Below are 14,504 nucleotides of genomic sequence, written 5' to 3' on the forward strand. Positions count from 1 at the left end.
TACTTGTAATGTTTTTGTGATCCCTGTTATATTCGTGTGCAAACATTTAACCACAATGCCAGTGGCTATGGAAACTCACTTTCTCTTTTCTTCCCTTACAAAACAATTACAGACTTCACAAGTGGGAAAAATTAGCCCCAATTCTTCTCAAACGTCAAATGCTCCTTGATAACCTGCAGTCACCTGAAAACAAGCAGCATTTTACCTCCTTACTTTGATCATGAACTACCCTAAATTCTCTTTCTGAGACCTAATCTACCATACTGTAAAAAGCAAAAAGGAGAGCAGGTGCTCTGGTCTTACTGCTGTTGTTTTTACCTCCTTACTTTGATCATGAACTACCCTAAATTCTCTTTCTGAGAACTAATCTACCATACTGTAAAAAGCAAAAAGGAGAGCAGGTGCTCTGGTCTTACTGCTGTTGTTTTTGATGCCATCTAAACATGCAATCTTTGGCCATTACCTTCCCCACTGGACTAATATACATTTCTATGATCACTTTCATAACTGTTGGTCCTACTGGAAAATCCTACTTTATTTCATCAGCTAGGCTTACTTATCTGGATTAGATTTTCTATGTATGAAAGAGAACACGCCCTGTATTATATTTTTATCCCATCTTTTGCTTCTAAAAAAATTCAGCAATATCTGCAATGATCAATGAGTGGCCAATTTTTCAAAGTCCACCAAATCTCTTTTCATGATTTCCTAAATCTGTTATTTTTATCTTGCTGGAAGCACAGGAGCATGTGTTTTCACTCCTGCATTCAGCAATGTAATAGGATAATATTTTCCAACATTTCTCCTTTACTCTATATTCTTGAGAAGATGTCTGCTCCACATTTGTTTCTTTCTTCTTACATCTTCCTAGTTTAACGCCAACATGTTTATTGATACATAATCAATTATATATCTGTAAACAGAATCCCAAATGCATGTTCAGATGTTCATATATCTAAACCATTTATATTAATCTTAATTGAACTTTCTGAACTATAAGTACCCATTCTTTAAGCTTTATAGAAACGTACATCTCCCATGGTATATAAGCAGATTATGTCTTTTAGAATGAGCTTGTGAATTTTAGTCTGGCTGAGGGACTTCCTCAGAATCATGTAGTATGAAGCTAGAGATTTCAAGAAACCAGACCAAGCCCATAAGTAAAGTGTTTTGCCCTGAATTACTGAATGATGTATGTAATTATTTCCAAAAAAGTATGTGTCTCAGCAACATTTTTTTCTGTTTGCTGCAGTTATAGCAGTACATAATCAAACAGTACATACATTAATGAAATGGGTGCAAATTCTCAATTATATGGTTATGCACAAATTTGCATCAATACAAAGAATTATCCACTGTATTCAAGGTAATCAGTTCTCTAAGTGTGTTGGCATTTCACTATTTTTAAAGTGAATTGTGAAAAATTTCATATACATGTAGTTGGAATATTACTGATTTAGAAGACAGGCAAATCAATACAAAGGGTATACTCTGCAAATGATCTATAAAAAAATGAAAGAATAAAATGTGAAGTAGACTGAACAGCATAGAGGCTTTATTTACAAAATATTTAAACTAAAATAGGCAAGCTTATAAAGTCAAAGTTAATGCAGGTAAACAATGGTTGTGCATTCTCAAAAATACTGTGCATTGCATTCAATCTTCCCTTGGCATGCTGCTTAGAGTAGTAAAGTTGAAGAGTTGTGTTTCACCAGTAAATGGCAACCAGTAAGAATAAGACTAATACTAAAAACTAATCAGTAAAGTGATCTCTTTAATACAGCATTAGCTCAAAAACTGCATTAATAAATTAACATTTTATTTTACGGTATTATGTCAGAAGAGCACACTTTGCCAATGCAGTTGTATACAGCTGGATTTTCTTTTCACATTATTGTATCTGATGTAATTTACTTCAGATGAAGCTTTCATTTGTAAACCTTCAAGGATATGAAGCAAGTCCTCGCAGTTATCTTTTTGAGTTATTAGGACCTAGATAAAAAAATAACAGAAAATAGTAATGTTAATGAATATGCAATGTGTATGGTTGGACAAAAATGTTCACTGACAGCTGCAAACAGAAGTACTTGGGAATTCATTATCTGGCAGAAAGAAATACAAAAACCCAGATGTATTGCCCATGTATATCAACGTACAAAAATGTGTAGTTACACAACTGTACTCTTTTAAACAGAGGGCAAGTTTAAATTACAGATACAATAGATATTCAAATTCTGAAGTGCTGCAGTAGCCTATGAGTTATATCCTGCCAAGGGTACAGCAACTGGCCAGCTTCCAAGAGTATTACCCCCTTCCACACTGTTAGTCTGGATGCTTATAGTCTGAGCCCTTTCTGGAGGTAGCTACATAAACAACCAGAATGATTAAAATCTTCAGAATGTTCTTGCTCCTCCACAAAAAAACATGGGCAACTCATCCTGAACTAAACAAGATATAAACAAGAACAACAAAACAAAAACTACTTTATATCCCACCAAAACTATTTACAAGAAGGGGTGGAAGTTGGGTGTAGCTACTGCAGGAGTAATGAATTCTAACATCTACTGTTATACGTATGCACAACTTACACAACTGCACTATGTTCATCATTCTCCCTGCTGCAGTAGTCTATGGGTAGATTATCATATCTTTATTCAACCTGGGAGGAGGAAGAATAAGAATCTAGGAGCTCCTGGAGACTGGTCTTAGCAAAGTTTGCTCTGGACCTGGAAAAGTAATCCAGTTTGTAGTGTCTTCTAAAAGAATGGGTGGATGACCAAGTTGCTGCCTCTAGAATGCTTCTAGAATCCGGTTCTTCCCAGTATGCCTTCATAGAAGTGAAGGCTCTAGTAGAGTGTGCCTTAACACTGCCTAGAATGAATTGACCATGCTAAGAGCAACAAAAGACAATAACACAAAATAACCACTTGGAAACAGTCTGTGTAGGCACAGTTTTGAATAGGTTCAGTTCCTGAATAAGAAATAAAAAGCTGTCTACCTTCCTGGAAGACTTGGTTCTGTCAAGATGGTACCTGAGCTACCTGTGTACATCCAGAGCATATAGAATCTTTTCTCCCTTGGTTTTTACATCTGTATAGAAAATAGAGAGACTAATGGCTTGATTCAACACAAATTGAAATGACCTTTGTCCTAAAAAAGGATGTTGTGGGAAAATGATCCTATCTTGATGAAAAAAATGCATAGGTTCATAGATTAGTACTAAGCTAACTGCCCTTGCAAGCCATTTTAAGCCTAGCCAATTATCCTTCGTGAAACTCAAACCCTGCACCTTGTGTTTGTAAGGCAAACACCTTAACCATTAGGCCATCCTCACAACCCTAGGGTCAGCAAATGTAAGAGTCTGCAACTCAAACGCTCTTCTTGTAGATTTCTGACTAATGAGAAGAACAGTTTTCAAAGTGATGAACTCTAGATCAGCCTGAGCAGCAGGTTTAGAGTGTGACATAGATTTTCCAACACAAAGTCGAGATCCCAAGGAGGAGGAAGCTGTTTATGTGGAGATCTTAGGTGGAAAACTCCTTTTAAAGTTGCTTAGCAATAAACAGAGAAGAGAGAGGGGGATCCATGGGCAGGTATGCAGAAATAGTTGGAAGATGCATCTTAACAGAAGTACAAGACTGGCCAAAGTATAGTAACTCACACAATAATTTAAGCACCAAAATTACAAAATCCATAATGGATCCCTGAATAATGGCTAGGAACTAACTACAAAAGCTCTTCCACTTACCAATATATGATTTTCTAGCAGCTGGCTTTTTTGCTTCCTTCAGTACCTGGTGTGCATCCTCATGTAAGAGGTGCCTAAAATGTATCAAAACTAAATTATCCAGGCAATCAGTTGAAGTTGTTTGATGCTGGTGTGTATCAAACTACCCTTGTCCTATTTGAGTAGATCAGTTTATGAGAAAGCTTGTGGTAATTTCCCATGGCAAATTGCATAAGAAGAGAGAACCAGTTTTGCCTGGGCCAGAAGAGAGTCGCCACAATGATTTTGGGGACTATTTCTAAATCTTCAGAATCACCTGGAAATCACTGAAAAGTATGAACTCCTGGAAGACCTCTGTATTTATGGTCTGCCCAGCATATACTTAACTTCTCTAACACTATGCTTTGCTGTGACTGTTAATGAGAAGCTTGAAGGGTTAAGAAATACTGTAGAGCTAACCCCTAAGCTATTATTGCCAGCTAGTAAAGTATGACCTGGTGCCCCCTTGTTTCTTTATGTACCACATCACTATGGTGTTGTCTGTCATGATCTACAAAGGACATGGGATCCACAGGCAATGCAAAGATCTCATGGCATGGATCAGAGTGAACATTTCTTTTATATTGACATGCTTTAATCTGAACTATCCCACAGTCCTTGCACTTATACCCCCACTAAAATTACTCCCCAAACAAAATCTTATGAATTTGTCAGGACAGATTGTGCTGGAGTGGAAGGAGAAATAGGGAGACCGAGAGGGAGGGTAGAGGAATGGTGGGGATGCAGGGAGTAGAGTTGGGAAAAGGTGGATGAGTTTAAGTACTTGGGATCAACAGTTCAGAGTAATGGTGAGTGTGGAAGAGAAGTGAAGAAGAGAGTACAGGCAGGGTGGAATGGATGGAGAAGAGTGTCAGGAGTGATTTGTGACAGACAGGTACCAATAAGAGTGAAAGGGAAGGTCTACAAGAGGATAGTGAGACCAACTATGTTATATGGGTTGTAGACGATAGCATTGATGAAAAGGAGACGGTTGCATTGATGAAAAGGCAGGAGTCAGAGCTGAATGTGGCAGAGTTAAAGATGTTAAGATTTGCACTGGGTGTGACTAGGATGGACAGTATTAGGAATCCGTATATTAGAGGGTCAGCTCATGTTGGACAGTTTGGAGACAAAGCAAGAGAGGCACAATTGCGTTGGTTTGGACATGTGCTGAGGAGGGATGCTGGGTATATTGGGAAAAGGATGCTAAGGATGGAGCTGCCAGGTAAGAGGAAAAGAGGAAGGCCTAAGATGAGGTTTATGGATGTGGTGAGAGAGGACATGCAGGTGGTTGGTGTGACAGAGCAAGATGCAGAGGACAGGAAGAAATGGAAACAGATGATTTGCTGTGGAGACCCCTAATGGGAACAGCCAAAAGAAGATGATGATGATGAGATTGTGAACCATCTGATCCCACCACTGATGCACTTCTGACTTGATAAAGCCTGAGATTGGAATTTGGAAATCCAGTGGGTAAGAATATTGGGTCCACATGTATTTTAGGTACCACAGAATTTTTCACACATGTAGCCTAGCAAAGGGAATCATGAGAATCACAGAAGCCATAAGGCCTAGAATCCTAAGAAATTCTCTGGTTGTAGCTTAAAACTGCTGAGAAATGTTGAGAAAGACTTCAATACAAATCCACCTTCACTTGAGGAAGGAATGCCTTTTGTGACACAAAACACAATCCTGTGTGATAAATATATGACTTATTTTTGCAAATTTATCTGGGATTTGTTCTAGGAGGAAGGATGCCTTTTTAAGGACTATGGCTACTGAGAATAGACTCTGCATAAATAAGCAAGTTGTCTAAATAATTAAAATGTGAATACACTGCAGTCTACTTAGAGCCATTCCTGGGGCTAGACACTTTGTAAACATGCTTGATGCAGTGGTTAACCCAAAGGACAATACCTAGAACTGATAATGTAAACCAGAAACACAAAATCTCAGAAAACTCTTGAAGTTGCTTGATAATGAATGTAATGGCAAGCATCTTTAAGGCCTAAGGTCACCATACAGCTCTGACCTGGGATCAGAGCTTACACTGTTTGAAAGGTCAGTATCTTGAACTTTGGTATTTTCATAAAAAGTTTGACATTGACATAAGACAGATCAAACACTAGTCTCAAAGACTGCTCCATCTCTGGAACCTGAAACATTTTGAAATAAAAGCCTTGTCCTATTTGATCTGCAAGAACAAGTTATGTGGCACCTGCATGTAACATATGTTGGAGCTCTGGAGGAAAATAGTTCTCTTTGACCGGGGGGGGGGGGTGGATGAATCCCCTTGAAAGGAGGGGACTTTTCCAACCATTGCCAGCTGTGACCCTCCACACTGACTGATGTTAATATTATATAACTTAAAAAAATTAATACTACTGCATGTACTGGAGCTTTTCTCTGTGGCCCTCTGCTGAAAAGGAGCCTTATGCCCAGTCAGATTTCCTTGGTCAACAAATAGCAAATAAATAAAAAAAATCTTTGACACCCATTTGCCTGAAACAGTCTGATCCCAAAAGGGAGCACTTACATTCAGTTTTGTTGAAAATGGAAGAGATCTGGGGCAGGAATGGTAAGGAGGTGACCTGGCTCCCAGCATAGTGATTTTGAGGAAGGCCCCTGACCCTTTTTGGAAAAGTCCCTTTCTTTCTGAGATCTTCATTAGAACCCTCCTGCCATCTTTTCTTAGGAGTATGTCTTTTGGAAGGAGGCCCTGCTTGTTTATTTGAAGTTGAGAATTTATAGGGAAAGAAATTGTAGAACTGAAAAATCCTATTAACCCCTTGCATTAATGTCTCTCTCAACCCATTGTTTGAGCACCTGTGAGGAAGACAGTTCAAATAAAGCCTCACAATATAGAGGGGAGTTCAGAATGTCTGATTTTAAGTCTCCGTAAAACTTTTGGTTTTGTATCCAGACAGATATTCTCAAGGCTGAGGCAGAAGCACAAGCCTGAGATACAGTGTCAGCAGAGTCGTACACACGCTTTTAAGATATGTTTACACTCCTTAGACAAGTTAGCCACAACTTGATTCAAGTAAGATCTCCCTTCAAGAGACTGAGAAGCAGAAAATTCTGTCAAATACATCTTTTAATTGAGACTTCTAAAATATAAAGTAATGCTCTTATGCAGTCTGTCCAGAAGTATAGTCCCTTTATCCCCAGGAACAGGGTTGGGGTGGTAAGGCACCAGCTCACATTAGTAGCAGTGGCAGAGATAGCAACTGGGTTTGCTCTAAGATGAGAAAAATAGGCATTTGTTAGCGTGTGAGACTTTATACAATGTATCTGCCTTTCTAGGTAATGATAGTTGAGATTCAGGAGCATTCTAGGCAGCATTAAATGCATCCTCTAAGGATGGCAAAACAGGAGGAATGGGTGCAATATTCAAGACTTCTTGTCCAAATCAATCATAGTATCTACCCAGCTCAGGGAGCATCTACCTGTTCCCAAGTGAAAACATCCTTCAGTCTGGATACAGTTTTGGAAGAGGGGAAAGTCTCTCAATATTCAAATTCAGACTCACTGTGTAATGAATCAGTGTTTTGGGCTATGGACATCTCAGGTGGCATTACCCTGTCTCTGTCTAAATCAGAACCCTCTGAACAAGCATCCTTATCCTTTGGAATAGAGGGATAAGGAACAACTTGAGGTACTTGACACCCAAAATGAAAAGCCTGCAATGAACTCCTAGCTAAGGTAACAGCATCATTTTAGCCACAGAAACTATTTCATTGTTCTCACAATGATTAATTGCTTGTTTTTTTTCCAGGGACATCTGTGGATGAAGACTGAGAGGAGGAATGGGTATTATCCTGAGCAAGAGGTCTTTTTTTCCTGGCCATACCAAAAAGATCCTCGGGAGGGGGTTGTCTACATCATCTAAAATGGAAGGTTTTCCAATGCCAACACTGGAGAATGGAACAGATGAAGAGGATGTGTCTGATCCATAATGGCTGGCAAGACTGCAACAGATGAATTTGAATAAACCAGTAAGCAGTCTGAGGAACCAGCAGTGGCCACTGCAGAGTCACCTACCATCAGGTGAGGCAGTGAATGAACCTGCATTATGGGTGGAGGCTCATGCTTTGATTGTTTTCCTTTTTAGGTATGCTGGAGGAAGAACAACTGGAGTGGGAAATTATATATATATATATATATATATATATATATATATATATATATATATATATATACCCTGTGGGCAGGTAAATTACTTTATTACTAATAACTATAAGGTGTCTGTCTGAAGGCAAGTTGTCACTTAGCACACAAGCAGTGAACAGCCCGTCCCAAAATTTTCAAAATCTCAAAACCGAGTTACACAAGTGATATAGAAACTAGTACTGTCAAAAAGCAATACTTTTACCCAAAATTAACCACTAGAAAATCAAAACTAAATCTGTCACAAAGTGCACACAAGCATTTCAGTTGCAGCTCATACAGTTCCCTGGGGTCTATATCATCAAATCGAACTGGAACAATGTTGAATGCTCTAATGAGCAAAAGTGCTGAATCCCGAAGGTCCCTTATTGCGGCTTTAGTGAGTCAAAGAGTGGAATATTTGCCCTTTCCTCACTGTAGTGCGATCTCAGAGTTGGAATATATATTTAGCAGAGGGTGTAGGGGGCTCAGCCCCCAACAAAACAGACTTCACGTTTCGGCCTTTCATTAGAGTGTTCGACATTGTTCCGATTCGATTTGATGTTATAGACCCGTTCCCTGACCTAAAACACACTATCCAGTCTATAAATCTTTTAAAACAGAAGACAATTCCATGTAAAATATGCACCTTTGCTTAAAACATGCTCTAGATACCTGAAAAACAATTCTTAGACTAACATAGTGTTCTCTGAGGAACATCTACAGATGTTCCTGAATGCTGGTTTTCTTAAAGTAATATACCACAATTCTGACAGAAAATAAGTAAAAACATAAAATATGCTTTTAAATATAAATGATAGTATGGACCGGTTCTCCAAAGTGGTCTTATATATCTCACTAAAAGCCTGAGGCCGACTTCTGATCCAGAAGAATTTCAGAGACACATTTGCATGAGGTGACAAGAAAGTTCTGAAGAAAGTTCTGAAGATTTTTAGTCACTCAGGCTGTTCATATAACCCAGCCTATAAGCAGCCAGAGTGGCAGTGTGGGAGGGGATGAATACTTTGGGAAGCTGGCCGGTTGCTATATCCTTGGCAAGATACAAGGTTACTGCAGCAGTGAGAACGATGTATATTAACTTGTTATATTTTAGTTGATCAATCCAGTTTGTCCAATTTTGGCCTCATTTGAGGCATTTTATGCTTTCATTCATTATGTTCACCACTCTAACCTTATGAATCTAAGCTCTTGATTTGGACTTACAATTTCAGAACTGCTGAAATTGACCTAAAATGTGTTATTGTTGTTACTTACAAAGGAATGTAAAATGTGATTTTTAATGAATATTATAAATCTTATTTACAATGGTCTAGAAATCAATCTGAAAGATAGGAAACAAAAAGTAGTGTCACATTATTAATTATCTTACTTTTCTCCCAATGACAATATTGGCACCATTTATGATGGCACACTCAATTTTCTATACTTACGGAGTCCTGACTGGATTTTCTGGTGATGTACTTAAGTTCTGGTTGTAGTCAGCTCTCATCAATACATCCATATATTATCCAAAGATATTTCAAGCACACTCCTAGCATAGTAATACAACCTTTCAACCCACTTCTCTTCATGCATTTCTCTCCCCAGTATAACATATTTAACCTATTTTACATCTCACCTAAGGTTGCAAATGTAACCTCGTCTAGTAAAGTGTTACTGCTTTTAAATGTATTGTTATTCTAGCTCTATTTTTACTCTTATGATTTATTAGCTCTTTTACCTCTTTTTTCACTTTGATATATGGTTAACTGCAAGGCATTCTAACAAAACGTTGTATATACAAGCTTAATATAATGCAGTTAAATTACCCATTATTCTGATGTACTGACATGAATATTTATCCTAGACTCCATTTCAGTTTTAAAACTATTTGCCTTTTGTCATTAATTGCACTTACATGATTTCATTCAAGCTTATCTTTCATTTTTATATGAGTTCCAAATTTTCATTTCATACTACAACAGTGGTATTGGAGCCTTTGATGATCATGATATTTATAAATTAAACACGATCCTTAGTATCTCCATGTATATTGCCCATGTATACTCTATGAATTGTATTTGTATCTGCTATCAGAGGTTGCGATGTAATTACCCTTTTTAGTAGTCTCATTTCCCAGTTTTAAATACCATTTGATCTTTTACCTTAAGATAACTTTGCCTTAGGCATATCTATTTCTAATGTGTTTTCTACAATCCTCTACTTTTTGATCCTCCTTATATATACTGGCAATTGTTACATATTCTGTGTAAATATTTTGCTGGTATTTTAATATCCTTCATATAACATAGAAGTGCCCAGATAGGCTCATTCCCTTCTTCTTCTTTCGGCTTTTCTCAGTTAGGGGTCACCACAGCGGATTACCTGTGCGCTCATGATTGGCAGTGGAGTTTTACTGTGTCGAGTTGCCAGCCCAACCTTCCATGGAAGGCACACACACTCACGCATTCATGCCTAGGGCCAATTTAGAGTATCCAATCCACCTACAGCATGTCTTTGGGATGTGGGAGGAAACTGGAGCACCCGGAGGAAACCCACGAGACCACAGGGAGGACATGCAGACTCTACACAGAAGGCACCCCAGCTGAGGATCGAACTGGAGAACCTCTCGCTGTGAGGTGGCAATGCTAACTGCTGCACCACCACGGCCGCCCCCAGATAGGCTCTTTCCCTAAATTTTACCAAATTCTCACATCACTTTTTTTTGTTTGTTTTGTTTTTCAATCTCTTCGATTTCCATTTCCAGTGCACAGTTGACTTCTCAATTAATAAACTTCTGAGTTTCTAGATCAATATTAAATGGTGTATCTTACTTGAGTTCAAGAACATGGCAATGGCCTGAAATCCCTTGTAAAACTCATAGGCTGCATTTGAAACAAAGTAATGTTGATTAGATTTACATGTTGTTTCTTTTAATTTATGCATGGTGGTGATATATGCCTACTCTTCCTTTTCAGTTCATTTGTTTGCTAATTGAACATAACTAGTCTCTGAACAAACTTCCATGAAAAGGTAAGTAAGTACTTTTCTGCATTCTAATCCTTTGAGATTTCTGTTTTCTTCAAACTAGAATTGAATAGTAAGGCCAAGGAACCTGCTCATTATTTATTTCCTATCTTTTATTATGTTGATCTTCATTGATATTATCTAATTTTTCAGTACTTCAGCCATTTGTCCTCGAGTTTTATGAATACAGTTTGATACTTTTCCTATCACTTCTGATTTCCAAAGTCATTCTAGTTTAATCTTGTTCTTTTCAATTCCTTCAGGACCTGCCTATAAAATGATAATCCAGTGTGCATCCCTCACCCACTGTCTCCCCCCATTTCTCTACTCCTCTCTTTCTCTCTCTATACATGCCCATTTTAAAGCACCATATATCAGTTGCTGTTCCTTCTCTGGCTTTCCTTGTTATATAACCATTTATCACCTATTTTGCTATCTCCTAATGTCATTGTCATTCTTTTCTCTGTACATTGACTATACTCTTTTTTACGTTTTCTGTATGGCATGATGCAATCTTTCTGTCTTGTTACTGTACATTTCTCTTTCTTAGCCCTTCAATCATATACCTATTATTTGATTTCTTTTATACTATGAACAAATTTCTTTACACTTTCTATAGTGTTACAATTTTCTCATTTCTCCATCTAAGTTCAGTACTTTTCCAAACGTCCAACATTCTACATGCATTGCTTTTCCATATGTCATCCTTCCACTATGATTCCTTTACAAGTCTTCTTGGCCTGAAAATAAATTTATATACAACCACTGAACATCTCACTGCCCATATTTTCTATGATTATATTAATGCCAGTATTTTGATGCCTTAATTACTACTCATTGGGTTGAGGGACGCCGTGTCTGTATCTGTATATCTAATTTTGTCTTTTAGACAAAACACACACATAGATTATTATTTCATATTATCATATCATAATGTAGTCTATAAGTAGGTGCATTTCTTTCTATGGACATATTCCATTAACATCTGAACCAAATTTCTCTTTTTTTCCCTCCTTGACATTCCACATCATTATGTAATAAACTGGGCCCCCGTAATCACAAGTTCATATGTTTTTACTAAGCTTATGGCCAAATAGTGCATTGAGACACACATCCACATCACTTACTACTGGTTGGAGATTAACAATGTCCACCATTAACATGATTTTCTCCACATATCCCAGGTGAAAATTTGTAATCACCTTTGCACTCATCCAGACTAGTTGTAAAGTTTCTTTGGGAAATACTCTGTTAAGTATATAAGGGCATCCTCTTTCAGAAATGGTGGATATGTTTAGTTAGGCACATGCCATACTTTTTGGTATTGTTGATATAACAATACAGGCTTAGCTCTCTAAACCAGGTGATTGTTTTGTCAATGGTCTTATTTTAGTGAACTCCTCAGGAGCTTGTACAACATTGAGCAGAAGGATAAAATGGTTTGTCTATGTGAGCAACTGAGGGACCTAATTTAGGTACTTTGGGATGTATATGCACAAGAGGGCATTGTATTCAATAACGGGCCTAGTAAAGAAAGGCTAAAGTAAGACTATAGCACCTTAGGTCCTTAAGAAGAAGGCACAAAAGATATACTATGCAAGGTAGCAGGATTTTCTGAATACAGCAGAGTGGCGGCAGTCAAAGGAGAACCTGTTATCAACATGGGTGCCCACTTCCATGAGGATTGTGGCAGATTTAAGAGGAATGTTATATATGTGGTATGAGCAAATGATACTAGATTTAGCAAAGAAAACTATGCCACATTTCTTGATGTTGAGGGTAATGCACATGATTAACACATGAATTTGTTTGCTAGAGCCCTTGCTGGAGAATTTAAAAATCAGAATAGGATTTGATAACCATCCCCAGTATAAATTCATCAGCACATTTAGTTAATTGTAGTCCTATAATATTAGCTTTCATGTCAGAGAAGTATATGCTAAAAAAGGAGGTAGTCCAGGACAGAGTCTTATGGGATATCTCTGGTGACTGATTTTTTTTTTTTTTTGGTCTAGACACTAACCTTAACAGTATTTTCTCTGTCAGTTATTCCATTACCTCACCAGCAAACTGTACAATGGGTTAAGTTTGAGGTGGAATAGCCAGTCTATAACCCAGGTATGGGCGATAGTATCAAAGGTCTTGAAAAGGTACAGGCAGGCAAAATGGAATGCGTGTTCCTTATCCATATCCTCAGTAACTTTTTTTCTTTGAAGAGCGCAACTAGATTGAAAGACACAATCTGCTTATTTCTGTAGCCAAACTAGTGTGTATCCTGGGATATATAATCACATATGCTGTTTTTTTATTTATTAGTTCAAGTATAATACAACTCATGCCCTTACAAATAATACTTGTGAGGTTAATACACCTGTAATTCCCATGGTTAATAGCAGGACCATGTTTACACAAGGGCACCACAAAAACTATTCCCCACACCTTAAAGATGCAAACAATGTTGAGACTCACACTGAAGAGCTGATGAGGGATTTTATGTGACGTAGTAATTATCAGCAGATATCCACAGATATAGTCAGGACCCATGGTTCTGGAACCCGTAATTTTCAAAAGTGCTGAAAGGACTTAATTCAGAATGCTTTAAGGAAAGGAGATGTTAAGGGTAATGGGGGCAGGGTGAGTAAGACTGGAAGCTAAGATGGAGAAAAATTCTGAAGAGTAGGTACAAGTTTTGGTGAGGAGCTGCACCATTGTGATATTCAATAAGATTGTTTAATATCAAGCCCTTGATTTTAGAATAATTCTGAGAAGATGAGTTGTTAGCAGCAGCAATATGATTGCCACCTTTTTAGAGTCCCAAAGTGGGACTTTTTATGGAAATGTGCAAATTAATCAGGACAAACCATACTTGCAACCAAAACAAAGGACTGGGCAGCACTTTGTTGCCAAACTAAATGCTCATTTGTATAGAATTTAGGCTGTTGCAGTTTCTTTATATCATGTTAATGTGTTTCAGATGCAAAATGACTGTTTTATGAAACTATTACAGGAAACTTAGGAAATAACATCGGTCCCAGAATCTGAGGACTTTTGTTTTCACAAGACACAATTTCACACATAGGGACTACCCTGCATAAAAAAGGAATATGTGGTTTATATGGACTGCCCTGCATAAAAGGGAAAGGTGGTTACCCATAAAACAAGTTTTCAGTAAGGTTACAGTGAGACAGTTAAACTTCACTAAACATTCTATGTATTCTCACTTGCTCAGTTTTTCCTTATCATGTAATTTATTAATATATTTGTTCCCTGCACACTTATCTTGTAAAAAATCTGTCTATCTGTAAAATCCAAAATACATAATTTTCTAATGCACTGTTTATTCAGATATTATGTTGTATTTCCATTGCTATTTTATGTACCTTTTTGTTAATCCACGTGTTTAGCATTCTTATTTACATATTGTCTCCTGTGTTTGAAGTTTATTTTTTCTGGCTCTCTAAGCAGTAGATTTTATTTACTTATTTATTTACCAGGAAAGTCCAACTGGGCACAAGTCCCATTTTCAGAGGAGGACCAGGGAGAAATTTTCTTTTTTACAGAA

General features: G+C 37.6%; 1 protein-coding gene across 9 annotated transcripts in view; it reads right to left on the minus strand.

Annotated features, from left to right (window-relative positions):
* Positions 1-1,533: 1,533 nt before the first annotated feature.
* The window catches only part of LOC122798462 (uncharacterized protein DDB_G0290685-like), a 416,297-nt gene continuing 403,326 nt past the window's right edge, over positions 1,534-14,504 (minus strand). For all 9 annotated transcript variants that reach the window (XM_044067407.1, XM_044067410.1, XM_044067408.1 and 6 more), the window contains one exon: positions 1,534-1,992. The gene's annotated coding sequence lies outside the window, so the exon portion shown is untranslated. The remainder of the gene's footprint in view (positions 1,993-14,504) is intronic.

Source organism: Protopterus annectens, chromosome 3.part1 (genome assembly GCF_019279795.1).
Source record: "Protopterus annectens isolate FY-2018-M chromosome 3.part1, PAN1.0, whole genome shotgun sequence".
Lineage (NCBI taxonomy): Eukaryota > Metazoa > Chordata > Ceratodontiformes > Protopteridae > Protopterus > Protopterus annectens.